The sequence below is a fragment of the Nomascus leucogenys genome, chromosome 13 (assembly GCF_006542625.1).
Source record: "Nomascus leucogenys isolate Asia chromosome 13, Asia_NLE_v1, whole genome shotgun sequence".
In the NCBI taxonomy this organism is placed as follows: Eukaryota; Metazoa; Chordata; class Mammalia; order Primates; family Hylobatidae; genus Nomascus; species Nomascus leucogenys.
This window is the reverse complement of record NC_044393.1, coordinates 105,570,596-105,590,281: the sequence shown is the minus strand read 5'-3', so window position 1 is coordinate 105,590,281 and position 19,686 is coordinate 105,570,596. Positions and strand designations below refer to the sequence as shown.

The window sequence follows — 19,686 nt, the reverse complement described above, 5'->3', positions numbered from 1 at the left end:
CTTCACCAGCATCATTATCCCTTACCCTGACCTTTGGCAGCCTCTAATTTCATCCTGCCCTGTGCTCTCAGAGATGTCAGCTTATAAATGTGCAGATATTGGCTGGGCACGGTGGCACACACCTGTAATCCCGGAACTTTGTGAGACCAAAGCGGGAGGATTCCTTGAGCCCAGGAGTTGGAAACCTGTTCGAGAGTGTGCCACAGCACTCCAGCTTGGGTGAGAGTGAGACCTGTCTCCAAAAAAATGAAAATAAATTTTTAAAAAAAATTAAAACTAAAAATGAATAGCTGGGTGCAGTGGCTCACACCTGTAATCCCAGCACTTTGGGAGGCCGAGGCAGGAGGACTGCTTGAGCCCAGGAGTTCAAGATCAGCCTGGGAAACACAGTGAGAACTCTGCGCAACAAAAAAAAATTTTAAGTAGCTGTGACATGTGTCTGTCATCCTAGCTACTCAGGAGGCTGAGGTGGGAGGATCACTTGGGCCAGGAAGGTCATCAAGGCTGCAGTGAGTCATGACTGCACCACGGCATTCCAGCATAGGCAACAGAACGAGACCCTACCTCCCATGCAAGCACTAACCAGGCCCAACTTACCACAAAACACACACACACACACACACACACACACACACACACACACGCCCCTGGTCAAGAAAAACAAGGAGACAGACAACCTGTAACTAAGAATAAATGACAACTAAATACAATCTGGGTTCCTCGGATGGTTTCTAGAACAGGAAAAGGACATTAGCAGAAAAACAAGTGGAATATGAATAAAGTCCACATTTAACAGTACTATAGCGGTGTCAACTGCTTACTTTTGAGAAATTCACCATAGTTACCACAGTTACAGAAAGATTAAGGAAAGTTGGGTGAAGGGTATACAGGAAAATCCCTGTACTATCTTTACAACTTTTCTGTAAATCTAAAACTATTTCAAAATAAAGTTTAAGAAGTTCAAAAAGACGAAGCGTACGTCAGAAGGACACAGAAACCAAACTGGACCGGGTGTGGTAACTCACACCTGTAATCTCAACACTTTAGGAGCCCAAGGCGGACAAATTGCGTGAGCCCAGCAGTTCGAGACCAGCCTTGGCAACACGGCGAAACCCTGTCTCTACAAAAAAATTTTAAAAATTAAAAAAAAAAAATTGATAGGACAATTCCTGACCTTAACGAGAATGTGGGCTTCAAAGTGAACTGACTGAATTGAATTTAAAACCTACATTTAAAATTCTTGAGTTCATGTCACTCTAAAAAGCCAGCAAGCACTAAGAATCAAGGATTTACCACCCTGCCTTCCCCATACAGGGAAGCAGTAATGTTCACAGCGTAGAAACTTGGAAGTGAACTGGGTGTTTACTGTAAACAAGCCGTGGTTCCCTGGAAAACTACCTACTTACTCACTGTGGTTGCTTCCCCACCCTGTGAAGTGGGTGACATCCACTTCCATAGTTATTTATAGATGATGCTCTCCAAAGGAAGAAAGCCCTGGGCTCCATCTAGAACATCCTAAGTACTACCTGCTTGTGATGAAGTAGAAAGGAACTAGTAATACACGGAGTGGATGGTCTCACACAATGAGGAAGTGGGAAGGAAAGAGAAAAGCAGGCAGCAGCGATGGGCACAGAGAGCTGCCTGAGCACAGTCAGGAGAGCTCATCTGCAGAGATGCCACACCCTCACTAGGGAGCCAGCAGGAACAGTCAAAGGACTTTGGCTCCAATCACCCCCACCCCCATTATCATACCACCTCATTCCACATTCAGCTGAATAAATATTGAGAGAGTCATCCACGATCAAACACACTGCATGATTAAGTAAAGCCTTCAGCAATACTGAAAATACTCCTAGCTTACTTGGAGTAAAAAAAAGTTTATACATATATATACATACATACATATATATTTTTTTTTTGAGACAGAGTCTTACCCTGTTGCTAGAGTAGAGTGGCACAATTTTGGCTCACTGCAACCTCCAACTCCCTGGTTCAAGCGACTTTCCTGTCACAGCCTCCGGAGTAGCTGAGATTACAGGTGCCCACCACTACGCCTAGCTAATTTTTGTATTTTTAGTAGGGACGGGTTTCACCATGTTGGCCAGGATGGTCTCGATCTCCTGACCTTGTGATCCGCCCACCTCAGCCTCCCAAAGTGCTGGGAGTACAGGCTTGAGCCACAATTTGGAGTAAATATTTTAAACTGACAACAGTTTTGGTTTTTCTTTCTTCTTTTTTTTTTTTTTTGAGATAGTGTCTCGCTCTCTGACGCCCGGGCTGGAGTGCAGCGGCGCAATCTGGACTCACTGAAACCTCCCCGCCTCCCAGGTTCAAAGCAATTCTCCTGCCTCAGCCTCTCAACTAGCTGGGACTACAGGCATGTGCCACCACACCGACTAATTTTTTGTATTTTTTTTTTTTTAAGTAGACATAGGGTTTCACCGTGTTGGCCAGGCTGGTTTCAAACTCCTGACCTCAGGTGATCCGTCCACCTGGGCCTCCCAAAGTGCTGGGATTACGGGCATACACCATATCCAGCCAAACAAGTTTTTTTGTTGTTTGTTTGTTTGTTTTTGAGACGGAGTCTCACTCTGTCACCCAGGCTGGAGTGCAGTGGCACAATCTCAGCTCACTGCAAGCTCCACCTCCGGGGTTCACGCCATTCTCCTGCCTCAGCCTCCTGAGTAGCTGGGACTACAGGCATCCACCACCACACCTGGCTAATTTTTTTTTTTGTATTTTTAGCAGAGACAGGGTTTCACCATGCTGGCCAGGATGGTCTCATCTCCTGACCTTGTGATCCGCCCTCCTCGGCCTCCGAAAGTGCTGGGATTACAGGCGCAAGCCACCGCGCCCGGCCCACAACAGTTTTTTAATAAGAGTTTTTGGTAAAACCATGAGTTGGGAGACTGTCAGGCTTAATTCTTCCAACTACTATTGACCTTTAACATTCTTTTCAAAGACTCAGAACAAAAACAGTGAGACAGTATTCAAAGACAGGATGGGTATGGTGGCTCAGGCTGAGGGGGGCGGATCACCTGAGGTAGAGAGTTCAAGACCAGCCTGACCAACACGGAGAAACTGTCTCTACTAAAAATACAAAATTAACTAGGCATGGTGGCACATTCCTATAATCCCAGCTACTCGGGAGGCTGAGGCAGGAGAATTGCTTGAACCTGGGAGGCGGAGGTTGCAGTGAGCCGAGATTGCGCCATCGCACGCCAGCCTGGCCAACAAGAGCGAAACTCTGTCTCAAAAAAAAAAAAAGACTGGACAAAAGTTAAGCAGCTGGCTGGCTAATGTCTGGCATATGTTACTACAGAATCTCAGAATTAAAAAGTTGTTATCTCTGGCCAGGTCTGGTGGCTAACGCCAGCTAAGACTCGGGAGGCTGAGGCAGGAGACTCACTTGACCTGGGAGGTGGTGGTTGCACAGAGCCAAGATCGCACCACTGCACTCCAGCCTGGGAGACAGAGTAAGACTCCATCTCAAAAAAAAAAAAAAAAAGGTTGTTGTCTACAAGTACTTCGAGAAAAGTGCCATACTGGGCGTCTTCTTCAAATTCTTATTAAATAAAAGGAACTTTATATCACCAAGTTCAAGCTCTGACTCATAAGGCATCCACACTTCAATAATCACTAATTAGTGCAACCTTTCTCTGTCTGAACAAACGCCAGTGACTGGAAGTCATTATCTCCAAAGTCAAGCCCTGAATTTTAGTTAACTACAGGAATTCTTCCTTATGCTGGGGAGTAGGGGTCTCCAAGGAATTTTCACCCTTTGGTCCTTGTTCAAATTATGCGATACAGGTTCAATTTTTCTTCCGCATAGTTGCCTTTGGATATTTGGGGGCTTTATCTTGGCAAGTTTTTCTGTCTCTAGGCACATATACCCTTACAATTCTTCACAGTTCCTCCTGAGAAACCCCGACCTACCTGGTCCCTCCCCTCTGAGCAACCTCCAATGTTGTAATGTCTTAGTGCCCCCAATCCAACACAGATACTCCAGGGACAGTCCAACTGTCACCAACAAAAGATAACAAGACCCACAGCTCTCTTTCTGATCAGGACGGGAATATGGACCAGGATGCTACAATTAACAATAAAATTCGGGCAGGGTGCAATGGTTCATGACTGTAATCCCAGTGTTCTGGGGAAAGAGGAAGAGGGAACGCTTGAGCTAAGGAGCTCAAGACCAGCCTGGACAACAAAGGGAGACTCTGAATCTATTAAAAATAAAATAATTAGCCGGGCTTTGGCCAGGCGCAGTGGCTCATGTCTGAAATCTCACCACTCTGGGAGGCTGAGGCGGACAGATCACCTGACGCCAGGAGTTCGAGACCAGCCTGGCTGACATGGCAAAACCCTCTCTACTAAAAATACAAAAATTAGCTGGGTGTGGTGGCGTGCACCTGTAATCCCAGTTACTCAGGAGACTAAGGCATGAGAATTGCTTGAACCGGGGAGGCGGAGGTTGCAGTGAGCTGAGATCATGCCACTGCACTCCAGCCTGGGTGACAGAGCGAGACTCCGTCTCAAAAAATAAAATAATCAGCCAGGCATGATGGCACAGCGTATGGTCCCAGCTACTCTGGAGGCTGAGGTGGGAGGATGGCTTGAGCCCAGGAGGTCTAGGCTGCAGTGAGCCGTGATTTTACCACTGCACTCCAACCTGGGTGACAGAGCAAGACTCTGACTCAAAAAAAAAAAAAAAAAAAAAAAAAAGTAATAAAACTCTGCTAAGTCCCGTTTTCTAACCTGGGGTCACGGTCCTGCCTTCCCATTACCTTTGGGCAGGTGAGACTCTCAAGGGAAGGTCACAGTTTGCCCAACTGTTTCATTTTAGTGAGACTGGCCCCATTAGTCAACCAATCAAAGCCTTCCTAGTATTAAAAGAACACTGTCATTCTGATTGAATTTAACCATACAAACTTACTATTTATAACACACACTATGCTAGCTTTGGAAATAATAAAAGTCACCAAGTTTAGTGGAAGACAGGCATGTAAACAAACCAGTCATTTACAATTAAGACAAATATGCACATGGCTGTTGCAGGGGCTCACACCTGTAATCCCAGCACTATTGGGAGGCCGAGGTTGGAAGACTGCTTCAGCCCAGGAATTCCAGATAAGCCTGAGCAACACAGCAAGGCCTCATCTACACAAAAAATAAAAGTTTAAAAAGACAAATATGCACACAGTGCTGGGGAGATGGTATAGAGACCATGAGGAAAGGAAAAATTAACACTGACATTTTACTGATGAAACGAAAAACAAGAGTAAGCTCCCCAGGCAGAGAACAGAGGCAAAAGTATTCCACACACAAGTAATAGCGTATGCTCAAGCAAAATAATGACAGCACACAGCCCACGTGGGACGCAGCAAGTTAGTAGGGTGGAACGTCAGTGTGAGGGTGCTGGGAGTAAGAGGGAGGGGAGGGAGTCAGCACAAGAAAGAACAAGGCGCAACTGAAGAATTTTACAACTAAGGGATTAGGACTTTTCCACTGTAAGTAGAAGAGTTAAGCGGTGGTGTGAAGTCAACAGGAGTATTTGGAAAGATAACTTCTAACTACAAGAGAGATGGACTTAAGAGAGTGATGACTGGACGGCAGGGTTACTAAGATGCTCCAAATGCTATGTGCCGGAATCAGAAACGACAGGAATGCAACCGAGCAGCAGATAGGAGAGCTATTTAGGAACCTGTTTAGGGTCCTTCTCCAAGGCAAGAAAACTTCACCAGCAGGGTTCCATGCACATCCACAAACGCTACAACTGGTGCAGAAATCTTCCATTCCTATTTAAAATATGGCAATATTAAAAAAAAAAGACTGGGCGCGGTGGCTCACGCCTGTAATTCCAGCACTTTGGGAGGCCAAGACGAGTGCATCACCTGAGGTCAGGAGTTCGAGACCAGCGTGGCCAACATGGCGAAACCCCATCTCTACTAAAAATACAAAAAATTAGCCAGGCAAGGTGGTGGGCACCTGTAATCCCAGCTACTCAGGAGGCTGAGGCAGGAGAATTGCTTGAACCCGGGAGGCAGAAGTCGCAGTGAGCCTAGATCACGCTATTGCACTCCAGCCTGAGCCACAGAGCGAGACTCCATCTCAAAAAAATAAAATAAAGCCGGGCGTGGTGGCTCACGCCTGTAATCCCAGCACTTTGGGAGGCTGAGGTAGGTGGATCACCTGAGGTCAAGAGTTCAAGACCAGCCTGACCAACATGACGTAACACCATCTCTACTAAAAATACGAAAATTAGCTGGGCATGGTAGTGTGCGCCTGTAATCCCAGCTACTCGGGAGGCTGAGACAGAGGAATCGCTTGAGCCCGGAGGCAGAGGTTGCAGTAAACCAAGATCACGCCACTGCACTCCAGCCAGGGTGACAGAGCGAGACTCCATCTCAAAAAAAACAAATAAATAAACAAACTTCTTATAACCCGAATGACAACAGGTAATTTTAAACGTGACATGCTAATCATCATGTCACATGATGCTCAATTAGTTTACTAATAATTGAGGCTTAGTTATTAGCTGATTAAGGGGGAAAGGAGCTGGGGCAACAATGTGTTACTGACTCATGTGTCACCCATTGTTACAGGTACGTATTCCATCACAGTCATTCTGTGAGTTACCGTTTGTAGGTGAGGAAACGGGGGCTCAAAGGAATTAAATGTCAGCGTTCGAGCAAGTTCAAAACCCAAGTCTGAGCCAAGCACAGTCACGTGCACCTGAAGTCCCAGTGACTCAGAAGGCTGAGGCAGGAGGATGGCTTCAGCCCAGGAGTCTGAGTTCGACCTGGGCAACACAGCAAAGACACCGCATCTTTAAAAATAGTAAGAATCCAAGTTTGCCTCCAGAACTCACACTAGCCTGTACCCATGGCACTATGCCGTCCATGTACACAATTCCAGTGCTCAAGACTATGGGACATTCTCTCACCAGTACTTGAAATCCCAAAATTACCTTTTTAGTTTTCATCAAATGCCAGTAAGACTAACAAATTTAGAATATAAATTAAATAAATACAAATACGCATTACAGAAACAACAAAATGAAAATAGCTGGCCGGGCGCAGTGGCTCATGCCTGTAATCCCGGCACTTTGGGAGGCCGAGGCGGGTGGATCATGAGGTCAGGTGATCGAGACCACCCTAGCTAACACAGTGAAACCCTGTCTCTACTAAAAATAGAAAAAATTAGCTGGGCATGGTGGCGGGTGCCTGTAGTCCCAGCTACTTGGTAGGCTGAGGCAGGAAAATGGTGTGAACCCGGGAGGTGGAGCTTGCAGTGAGCCAAGATCACGCCACTGCACTCCAGCCTGGGCAACAGAGCAAGACTCCGTCACAATAAAAAAAAAAAAAAAGAAAGAAAACAGCTGAAGGTCTAGAAAGAGAGATCCACATGTATCTCTAAGGAAACCTGCAGAGCTGGCTGAAGTGCTGATGCTGCAACAATCCCCACTGTTTGCTGCAAGCTAACTCACTCCTTACTGCTTCAGAGTCATCACTGATGTAAGACACAATTGAAAATTTGACAAACTCCATGAAAGGTTACCTGCATTCAAATTTATTTATTAACCTCAGAACTTCAAGGCTACCTATACATTTCTATCAGTATTTCCCTATAGAAGTATTTCTCGTAACACTGTTTTTTTCCCTCAGACCTCTCAAAAACAGTGTTTAAAAAAAACTGATAAAACTATATATTAAATATCCAACTGTGTATTAGATGATAAAGCAGCCTGAAGCTGTAGAAATACTACTGCATTCCAAACCAATTTTAAGCAAAAAGTTGCCTCATCAAGATATACAACTAGGTACCGATTAGTGTTATTTGATACATACTTGGATGGTTTCCCTATTCACAGAGAAACTAAGTTGAATCTTTAACATTATTTTTCTGTTTTTTTTTTTTTGTTTTTTTTTTTTACTACTCTTTGCAGAGCAGGGCTACCCCCATAGGCAGTGTGCCCGGAGTAGCCTAATATCATTTAAGTGTAAAATACATGGATTTATTTCCTAAAAGACACCATCTGTGGCAATAAAACATTTTAAGTGGCCTTCATCTCCCTAAGGTTGGCCCAGAATCCTTGTGGCCTGCCCAGCACTGTGAGGATGAGAACAGAGGACAAAGCTCCTCTACTTCCCTCTTCTCCTGGCCCTTGTGTTCAATGCGCATTACAGAAAACAGGTGATCCCAGAAAAACAGGGGCCCTCAGGAGGACTGGAAGGCACAGTCAAGCTGCCTTCCCTGCCCAGCGAGAGCCTGGACTCCAGCCCTCCACCCTACAGAAGCTCAGCCAGGAAAAACCAGCTTCCCTCACCAAGAAACCAGTGCATCACCTGCATTTTAAAATCATATACTAAATTAAAAAAAGTAATTTCTACAGCAGATCACTCACATCAGAGCTCTGCAAGCATAGGTGTCCACTAGAACCCCACTTGGCAAAAACCTTTTCAAAACCGTGCAGCTCAAAAGACTCCATAAGCCAAATGCAGCTATTTAAATCTGAAGTCATTAAAATGAAACACAATTTAAAATTTGGCCCCTCAGCAATCTTTGTTTGGATATGACCCCCAAAAGCACAGGGAACAAAAGCCAAAACAGACAAGTGGGATTACATCACACTAAAAAGCTTCCAGACAGCAAAGACACAAGAGTTAAACAACCTTGGAAATGTGCCGAAGGATCACTTGAGCCCAAGAGCTTGAGACCCTGGGCAACACAGTAAGACACCATCTCTACAAAAAGATAAAAAAATTAGCTGAGTGGGGTGGCACACGCCTGTACTCCCAGCTACGCACGAGGCTGAAATGGGAGGATCACTTGAGCGCAAGAGATCGAGGATGCTGTGAGCCATGTCGTGTCACTGCACTCCAACTTGGACAAGAGAGAGGGCAAGGCCCTGTTTCAGAAAAAAAATATATAAAAAATAAAATAAAAATTTTAAGCCGGGTGCCGTGGCTCATGCCTGTAATCCCAGCACTTTGGGAGGCTGAGGCGGGTGGATCACCTGAGGTCAGGAATTCAAGACCAGTCTGGACAACACGGTGAAACCCTGTCTCTACAAAAAATACAAAAATTAGCTGGGTGTGGTGGCGGCCACCTGTAATCCCAGTTACTTGGGAGGCTGAGGCAGGAGAATCACTTGAACCTGGAAGGCAGAGGTTGCAGTGAGCCAAGACCACTCCATTGCACTCTAGCCTGGGCAACAAGGGCAAAATTTCATCTCGAAAAATAAAATAAATAAAAATAAATAAAAAACTTTAAAGTTAAAAATGATAAAATAAAAGTGACAGTGCTGTAAAGTAGCATTTTAAAAGAAATCACAGCTGGGTACAGTAGCTCATGCCTGTAATCCTAACACTTTGGGAGGCTGAGGCAGGGGGATCACTTGAGCTCAGGAGTTCAAGACCAGGCTGAGTAACACAGCAAGACCTTGTCTCTACAAAATATAAAAACTCAGTAGGGTGTGGTAGTGTGCACCTGTGGTCCCAGCTACTGGGGGCGGATGAGGCAGGAAAATCACTTGAGCCCAGGCCATCGATGCTAGTGAGACGTGAACGCACCAATGCCCTCCAGCCTATATAACGGAGCAAGACCCTATCACAAAAATAATAATTTTTTTTTAAATAAAAATGTAAAAACAAATCACTTCAGGCTGGAAAAGAATTTGGGTAGAGCAGGAAGATATTCTTTAACTACAAGATTAACATTTCCTTTTTTTTTTTTTTTTTTTTTTTTTGAGTTGGAGTCTCACTCTGTCGCCCAGGCTGGAGTGCAGCAGCACAATCTCAGCTCACTGCAACCTCCACCTCCCGGGTTCCAGCGATTCTCCTGCCTCAGCCTCCCAAGTAGCTGGGACTACAGGTGTGTGCCACGATGCCTGGCTAATTTTTTTTTTTTTTTTTTTTTTTTTTTTTTGAGACAGAGTCTCGCTTTGTCACCCAGGCTGGAGTGCAGTGGAGCGATCTCGGCTCACTGCAAGCTCCGCCTCCCAGGTTCACGCCATTCTCTTGCCTGAGCCTCCCAAGTAGCTGGGACTACAGGCGCCTGCCATCACGTCCAGCTGATTTTTGTATTGTTTTAGTAGAGACGGGGTTTCACCATGCTAGCCAGGATGGTCTTGAACTCCTGACCTTGTGATCTGACCACCTTGGCCTCCCAAAGTACTGGGATTACAGGTGTGAGCCACCGCACCCGGCCCATAATTAACATTTCTAATAGCAATTATGAAACTTCTTTAAACTTCTATTAACTAGGTCCTACTATCTATTAAAGAAGCTATAGAAAACCTTTCAATTAAAAAATTAAGAAAAAATATTTCTTAGGAAAACTAGGTTTGCTAATTTCTGCAATTTCCAAAAGCAATACATCTAAATCAAGTTTAAAAAAACGAAAAATCTCTATTAAAACCACAAAAAGAATTAGCCTAATCGCCATTAATCAAAAATAATCTTCTCCAATAAATTCAATGACCTTTAAGTTTAGGACTTTTAAAAAACATGTCACATAAAGATTAGGCGTGGGTAGCTCATGCATATAATCCCAGCACTTTGGGAGTCCAAGGCAGGTGGATCACCTGGGGTCAGGAGTTTGAGGAACAGCATGGCCAACATGGTGAAACCCCGTCTCCACTAAAAATACAAAACCCAGTCGGATGTGGTGGCGCCTGTAGTTCCAGGTGTGGCAGGAGAACTGCTTGAACCCGGGAGAGTTTGCAGTGAGCTGAGATCGCACCACTGCACTCCAGCCCGGGCAACAGAACGAGACTCCATTCCAAAAAAAAAAAAAAAAAAAAAAGTGGTTTCTAAATTCACCTGAGGCCAGGCGAGGTGGCTCACGCCTGTAATCCCAGCACTTTGGAGGGCCGAGGCACGCAAATCACCTGAGGTGTTCAAGACCAGCCTGGCCAACATGGCAAACCCCCTTCTCTACTAAAAATACAAAAATTAGCCAGGCATGGTGGTGAGCGCCTATAGTCCCAGCTACTCGGCAGGCTGAAGCAGGAGAATTGCTTGAACCTGGGAGGTGGAGACTGCAGTGAGCCAAGATAGTGCCACTGCACTCCTGCCTGAGCAACAGAGCAAGACTCTGTCTTAAAAAAAAAAAAAGAAAAAAAAAATTACCTGGGTGTGGTAGTGCACGTCTGTAATCCCAGCTACTCAGAAAGAAGGCTGAGGCACAAGAATTGCTTGAGCCTGGGAGGCAGAGGTTGCAGTGAGCCAGGATCACGCCGCTGCACTCCAGCCTAGATGACAAGAGTAAGACTTGGTCTCGAACAACAAAAAAAAAGCAAAAACAAAAAAAGTACAGACAGGGAGGATAAAAAAAAACCCAAAGCAGTGAATTTTCATTCCTTATCACACACATCACCTACTTATTTCATTCTTACCCAGTATGTCCTAAAATATTTCTGAAACGAACACAGGAAGTTATTTCCCCATTACTCAAGATGAGAGACCATTCCTTCAACTGGCACTCCTCACCTATTAGATACTTCCAAGCTTACCTCCCTTTCATTAAAAAATCATAATAGGCCAGGCTTGGTGGCTCACACCTGTAATCCCAGCACTTTGGAAGGTCGAGGCAGGTGGATTATTTGAGGTCACGAGTTCAAGACCAGCTTGGCCAACATGGTGAAACCCCATCTCTACTAAAAATACAAAAGTTAGGCCAGCGCGCTGGCTCACACCTGTAATCCCAACACTTTGGGAGGCCGAGGCAGGCGGATGACCCGAGGTCAGGAGTTGGAGACCAGCCTGACCAACAGGGCAAAACCCTGTCTCTACTAAAAATACAAAATTAGCTGGGTGTGGTGGTGCATGCCTGTAATCCCAGGTACTCAGGAGGCTGAGGCAGGAGAATCGCTTTAACCTGGGAGGCAGAGGTTGCAGTGAGCTGAGATTGCACCACTGCACTCCAGCCTGGGCAACAAGAGTGAAACTCAAAAAAAAAAAAAAAAAAAAAAAAAAAAATTTGGTCGGGTGATAGTGGCGCGTGCCTGTAATCCCAGCTACTCGGGAGCCTGAGGTAGGAGAATCACTTGACCCTAGGAGGCGGAGGTTGGGGTGAGCTGAGATCACGCCACTGCACTCCAGTCTGGGTGACAGAGTGAGACCCTGTCTCAAAAAAAAATTATTATTATAATAAAAGAGGCCCAGGCGCAGTGGTGGTTCACACCTGTAATCCCAGCACTTTGGGAGGTCGAAGCAGGTGGATCACCTGAGGTCAGGAGTTCCAAGCCAGTCTGACCAACATGGCGAAACCCACTCTCTACTAAATATACAGCAATTAGCCAGGTGTGGTGGCAAACGCCTGTAATCTCAGCTATCAGAGAGGCTGAGGCAGGAGAATCACTTGAGCCCCAGAGGTGGAGGTTGCAGTGAGCCAAGATCATGACACTGCACTCCAGCCTGGGTGACAGTGTGAGACTTTAAAATAAACAAAGCAACACTCGGTTAAGTACTCAGTCTCCAGTGCTGCTGAAACTTATTTTTTCCAACTTTCTTGAATTCTGGATTCCATTATTAATCACAGGAAGGTCATCAGGACACAGACAAACTAGAAAGAATCTAATTAGATCAATATTTTCTGAGCACTCTGTGTCCTGGACATTCCTATAAACACAAGTAACTTCAGATTCAAAGCCCACCCAAGTGGTATATGCCATCTCAAGGTGGCAGAGAAGGATAAGTATTAGTAAACAGTTCATAAGCATACCAACTAGAGCACACACGTGTATATGCACAACACAAATATAAAACACTCTTTTAATTTAAGCCTTTGGTGGCAAAAGGTAGGTAGAAAAATATCAATGGGGGCAAAATCATATGTAGTGTAAACTAAATCACTCTTCCAAAGACACGTAATTTTGCAACAGAGCTTAAGAATTCTAAAATCTGGCCTGGCGCAGTGGCTCACACCTGTGATCCCAGCACTTTGGGAGGCCGAGGCAGGTGGATCACGAGGTCGAGTTCAAGACCAGCCCGGCCAAGATAGTGAAACCCCATCTCTACTAAAAATACAAAAATCAGCCGGGCACAGTGGCAGGTGCCTGTAATCACAGCTACTCGGGAGGCTGAGGCAGGAGAATCGCTTGAACCCGTGCGGCAGAGGTTGCAGTGAGCCGAGATGGCGCCACTGCATCCAGCCTGGGCAATATGAGATTCCATCTCAACCAAAAAAAAAAAAAAATTCTAAAATCTGGCCAGGCACCTGGCTCACACTTGTAATTCTAGCACTTTGACAGGCCGGGATGGAAGAATCACTTGAGGCCAGGAGTTCGAGACCAGCCTGGGCACACAGGGCGATTCCACCTGAGCACGCATACACACACACACACACACACACACACACACACAAAGCCAGGTGCGGTGGGTCACGCCTGTAATCCCAGCACTTTGGGAGGCCGAGGCAGCAGATCACCTGAGGTCAGGTGTTCGAGACCAGCCTGGCCAACATAGTGAAACCGTCTCTACTAAAAACACAAAAATTAGCCAGGTGTGGTGACACGCGCCTGTCATCCCAGCTACCTGGCAGACTAAGGCAGGAGAATGGCTTGAACCCAGGAGTGCAGTGAGCCAAGACCGCGCCACTGCACTCCAGCCTGGGACAGAGCAAGGACTCCATCTCAAGTAAACCAGTCAATCAATCTTCCTTCTCAAGTAGGATATCTCCAGGAACACGAAATAGGTCAACAGTGATTTATGTCCATACAAAAACATAAAGGGTTTTGTTTGGCAAAACACCTCGTTAATATCAATACAAAAAATCGCATTTTTACTAGTTGACTTTTCTCCAAGTAGGCGTTGTCATTTTTCCATTCCTACATCATCGTTTCTAACATATTCTTGTTTTCACCAACTTTGCTTTTCTTCTCATTAACCTCATTTTTTTGAGTTTGATATTCTCAAATTCTATTCATCCTGGAACTACACCATTTGCTAAATCCTGCCACTGATCCTATTCTTACTCGCTAATGAGCCTGCAGTTACCCGCCTCTCACCACCAGGTGGGGTCCTGGACAAATTTAACCAAACCAGATTTTGAACAGAATCATTTCCGAGGAAATGAAAAAGTTTTAAAAACGTTTCTAAAAAACGCTGTTAATCCAGTGTGTAACCTCGATGCAAATAAATACTAAGAAGTAAAAATCCCGTCAAAACGTCAACTCACAAATACAAAGGCTAATTACACTCTTTTTTTTTTTTTGAGACGGACTCTTGCTCTGTCACCCAGGCTGGAGTGCAGTGGCGCGATCTCGGCTCACTGCAAGCTCCGCCTCCCGGGTTCACGCCATTCTCCTGCCTCAGCCACTCCGAGTAGCTGGGACTACAGGCGCCCACCACCACGCCCGGCTAATTTTTTTGTATTTTTAGTAGAGACGGGGTTTCACCGTGGTCTCGATCTCCTGACCTCGTGATCCGCCCACCTCGGCCTCCCAAAGTGCTGGGATTACAAGCGTGAGCCACCGCGCCCGGCCTTAATTACATTCTCTTATTCCTCAACAGATATCTGTAAGCATTAACCAATATAGAAGCTGACCTTTACAGCAGACGACAATAAGGTGTCTGTGAGGTCCCGCGATGACACTCAGCCCACAGCGACACGTTCAAGATGACTAAAAATACCTGCCCAAGTTTTGAAGTGCCCTCTTATAATACTCTTAAAAAGTGACAGCCGGACGCGGAGGCTCACACCTGTAATCCAGCACTTTGCAAAGCCGAGGCGGGTGGATCACCTGAGGTCAGGAGTTCGAGACCAGCCTGAACAACATGGTGAAACCTCGTCTCTAATAAAAATAGAAAAAATTAGCTGGGCGTGGTGGCACATGCCTGTAATCCCAGCTACTTGGGAGCCTGAGGCAGGAGAATCGCTTGAACCTGGGAGGTGAAGTTGCAGCGAGCCGAGATGGTGCCATTGTACTCCAGCAGGGGCAAGAGCAAAACTCCATCACACACACACACACACACACACACACACACACACACACACACACGGACGGGCGCGGTGGCTCACGCCTGTAATCCCAGCACTTTGGGAGGCCGAGGCAGGCGGATCACGAGGTCAGGAGTCCCAGACCATCCTGGCTAACACGGTGAAACCCGTCTCTACTAAAAAAAAAATACAAAAAAATTAGCCGTGTGTAGTGGCGGGCACCTGTAGTCCCAGCTACTCCGGAGGCTGAGGCAGGAGAATGGTGTGAACCCTGGAGGTGGAGCTTGCAGTGAGCCGAGATCGCGCCCACCGCATTACAGCCTGGGCGACAGAGCAAGACTCCGTCTCAAAAAAAAAAAAAAAAAAAAAAAAAAAAGGTGCAAACTGACCATTCCACCCCCACCTCAGACCTGGATTTGGGTTATCTAGGTTGAAAACTGATGAGAGTGATGGGTACCACTGTTCGTTTGAAACTGTCCAAAACAGAGTTAATAGAAGGGAATTACGGGCTTGCTTAAAAATGAAAGCTAATGTACGCCACTCAGTTACAGGTATCACACTGTAATACCATATCCATATTCTAGTCTTCACAATATTCAACAATACTCCCCACGTAGTGTTCCGGAAAAACTGTCGTACAGCCAGAATTACTTCCCAAACTTAACACTTTCATATCCAGAAGAAAATAAATTTTAAAACACTGATTGTTTTGAAGAGAGTGCTGAACTCATCTCAAATTCTTTAAGACCATTGCCCTCTGAAATTCCCAACTTTCTCATCTTCCACAGCACAGATTAAGCCTAGTTAGACACTTTCCAAAAGCTTCTCAACCCTTTTGTTCTCCCACTTCCTGTCAAGTCTCCGCATCTACCAACTTAAGGCTACTTCCCAAATTTCACAGTCGGCATAATCCACAAAAACCCACAGCTCATTAAAAGTGTGCATAAAAACTATTCATCCCTTTATCACAGAAGGCAGAAAAAAATGTGAAAGCACGAACTCCAAGGGAGCTTAAGGCCCTCAGGAGTGGAAACAAGTCTGGAGTCGGCGAGGTGCGGTGGCTCACGGCTCTAATCCCAACACTTTGGGAGGCCGAGGCAGGCGGATCACTTTAGGTCAGAAGTTCGAGACCAGCCTGGCCAACACGGTGAAACCCTGTCTCTACTAAAAATATAAAAATTAGTCGGACGTGGTGGCGAGCACCTGTAACCCCAGCTACTCAGGAGGCTGAGGCAGGAGAATCGCTTGAACCTGGGAGCTGGAGGTTGCAGTGAGTGGAGATCGAGCCACTGCACTCTGGCCTGGGCAACAGAACAGACTCCGTCTCAGAAAAAAAAAAAAAAAGTCTGGAGTAAACCCAGAGAGAACACGGGACGGGTGGACTTGCGGAGGAGTAAGGCGGATGCATATAATTCCTTTCAGAAATCATGAATCGTTCTGATATGCAACATTATTTGGAAAAGTGCGGTTAAACACGAAGCAGCAGCAATCAAGTTTTAATGGTTAAAGTCTGTTTCTTCGGTCTTCAGTCTAACTTTTCTACTAAATCAATAATTCGGCTTAAATTGTAGCCACAAATCCTTACTAATATTCGCAACTCATGTTAATAAAAACGTTGAAAACTACGAAGAGCGCCGCTCAGCCTACTCTTCCCAAACAGGCTGAAGCCTCCCAGCTCGCAGGCGGCATCCCTTCGGTGGTGGCACGATCGTTCTACTCGGGCTATTTCCTGCCTCGTTTACGTGAGAAAGTCAGCACAGAAGTTTACGTGTGACTAGCAAACCCATCCTTTAAAAAATTCGCTAGCGCCGAAACCTTTCTCGAGCCAATATATGGTGTGCAGTTTACACTACGTGTGTCACCGACCTTCTTCCTTAATTGGGTGAGAGTTAATGTAAACTTGTTATATAAACTTCAGTTGCATCAACTACGGTGCAGATTCTTTAACGCAAAGCAAAGCAGACAAACGTTCTGAGTAAGAAAGGCAGCCTGCTCTTCCACAAACTTCCGAACAATCCGTCCAGAGTTCTAGAAACAGGGCTCTGCGGTCCACCACCTGCTTCGTCTCCCTCCGAACTTGGCGGCACGGCTGCAGCATTCCTGCTCCGCAAGCCACTCGCGTTTCTGGTTTCAGACTCGAGTGCGGGAGCCTCAGGAAAAGAAGGCGCTCCATGCCTCCCACGCTGCCGGCCCAGTCGAGCCCCAGCAGAGCCCCAGCCGGCCGCTCCCAGGCCGGGCCCCACCCCCAACCGCCGCCGCGGAGGCTGGGCCGCGTTCCGGCAAGGACGCCGGGCGGGGAGGACGCGGACGGGTGGGCCCAGACCCCAGCCCCGGCCCCGGCCCCAGACCAGACCCAGAGAACCCCGCCCACCCTTCGCCTCGCAACCCCGGCCACGGCCCCCGCCCCGTCCAGTCCTTTCCCCGGCCGGCGACCCCGGTCACCCCCCGCGCTGTTGCCAGGCGCCGGGTCAGGTCGGCCGTCTGCCGGGCGCGCGCGGGGCCCTAGGCGACCTCCCCCGGCCCTCGGAACAGACCCTCACCGAGGACGGAAGCGGCCGGTGGCGGGACGCAGGGGAGGCAGGGTGACCGCCCGAATCTCCTCACAGCTCCAGGACTGCTGCGCTGGTAGTGGCGGCGCCTCCTCGCGCTTTCCTTTCTCTCCTTTCTCCAACAACAAACAGGAAATGCGTCACGCAACGGCGGCACAGCGACGTCAACTTCCGCCCGACCCTGACGCCGCGCATGCGCAGTTTCCACTGCCCATACCGCGGGCCCAATCTCGGAGACGCCCGCCCTACCTTCGCGAAGGTTCTCGGCTATTCCGCCGCCCCGAAGAGGCCGGGAGACTGGGGGCGAGGGGGCGGAGCTCGGGGCCGGGTCTACGGTATCGGGGAGCCCAGACGCGCAGAAGGCGCAGAGAAGGCCGAGAAGATTCAAAATGGCACTGATTGTTGGGCTAGAAGGAGCCCATTCTGGAAACCGCGAAGTCGTCGCGCCTTTCATCTTCCCCTTGACCGACGGCCCCCGGAGCGCGTCTGCCGCCTCTCGCTCCGCGGTCCTGCGGTGGAGCTGGGTGGCATCTCCGCACAGCGGGACGAAAGCTGGGGCGCGGGCGAAGTCCCCGAAGGGGAGGAAAAACAAACCAAGCGGCGGCCAGGGAAGGCGGGCGAAGGCGCCGGCCCCCGCTCGTCAATTTAGGGAAGCCCAGATACCCTAAGTTCCCCGGCGAACGGGAGCGCGTGGAGACTTCGCCAGGGAGTAATGACTGAAGGAAACGGAAGCAAACTGTGGCAGAAAATACAGATGAAGCTTTTTAGGTTAAATCGTGGCAGTAGTTTTCCTGAAAACGCGGCGCATTTTGATCGCTGGACTTTAGGTCATCCCCAGGCTCCCCAGCCTTTCCCGCGTCCTCAGGGGTTCTGGTTCTAACCCTGGAGACCAACACCACATGCGTGTAGATGGTGACCAGCGGGAGCAGGGAGCCTCAGACCCCGCGCAGTCAGACAGGCTCCCGTTCCCAGTAGCGAAAGGGTCCCGCAGACCCAAAGCCTAAGGAGACCAACAAGCAGATCGTGCATGGAGCCTGGCCTGGATCTCCCACTGTCTTCCTCTCCAGCATTCAGCCAGATGTTTGCTACTGTGTTGGCTTAGTCCTGGCCCACCTTATGCTTTCCTTTCGGTGGCTCACGCCTGTAATCCCAACACTTTGGGAGGCCAAGGGGGGGCGGATCACCTGAGGTTGGGAGTTCGAGACCAGCCTGACACATGGAGAAACCCCATCTCTACTAAAAATGCAAAAAAAATTAGACAGGTGTGGTGGTGCATGCCTGTAATCCCATCTACTCCGGAGGCTGAGGCAGAAGAATCACTTGAACCCAGGAGGAGGAGGTTGCAGTGAGCGGAGATTACACCATTGCACTCCAGCCTGGGCAACAAGAGCAAAACGCTCTCTCAAAAAAAAAAAAGAAAGAAAGAAAAATCCCTTTTTGTCACACTCTTCCTGAACTTCGGATCCTGTGGCATGCTGACACTGAATTCTGGGGGGACTGCTCAGCCACCTTCTGAACTAACAACACTTATGAATTCGTGATCGTTTAAGCCTGAAAGATATTCAAGTAAAAGGCACTTTAACACTTGAGTCACTTTTGGTTTAAAATAGCTGGTTAGTAATGAAAGAGTTGGAGAAATGCCACCCCGAATTATACCATATTAGGATACTGATTACTAACTAGTTCACTGATTACCACATTAGTATGCCCTCAAACTGAGGGCACATGGGGACCTGCCAGTGCAGGGAGGGGCATTCTGTGAATCCCCGATTATCTACATAAAGACAGATCATCCCAAAGGGACTCAATTGTCTTGACCCCCTCCCTGGAAGTTTCATCAACAGGGAAGAATGAGCCAGTATCACGGGAGAAGAGCTTCAAGGGACGTCAGCTCCACACCCAGACAGATTTTGCCCCAGGCCACCACCTATTCTTCTGAAGGCAAAAAATCATTCTCCCCTGAGCTGCCTGCATCTGCCTCCCCTCTCTTCTATGAAGGGGCTATATAAGCTTCCAGATCTCACTGAATTCTGGGATGCCCTAGTACATGTTATAGATTTGTATACTTTTACGAATCTGTTTATTGTCAGCTTAGTTCAGAGACTCAGTTGTGAAACCTTCGGAGAGTACAGGGAAAATTTTCCGTCTACACCCGCCTCGTTTTAGACAACTGAAACACTTGGTTAATGGC

The 19,686-nt window shown here is 47.4% G+C and overlaps 1 protein-coding gene across 4 annotated transcripts in view; it reads right to left on the bottom strand.

Moving 5' to 3' along the window:
• Positions 1-17,665, bottom strand: part of DNAJB6 (DnaJ heat shock protein family (Hsp40) member B6) — a 48,137-nt gene extending 30,472 nt beyond the window's left edge. For all 4 annotated transcript variants that reach the window (XR_004033043.1, XR_004033044.1, XM_030826343.1 and 1 more), the window contains exon 1: positions 17,487-17,665. The gene's annotated coding sequence lies outside the window, so the exon portion shown is untranslated. The remainder of the gene's footprint in view (positions 1-17,486) is intronic.
• Between the last annotated feature and the right edge of the window lie 2,021 nt (positions 17,666-19,686).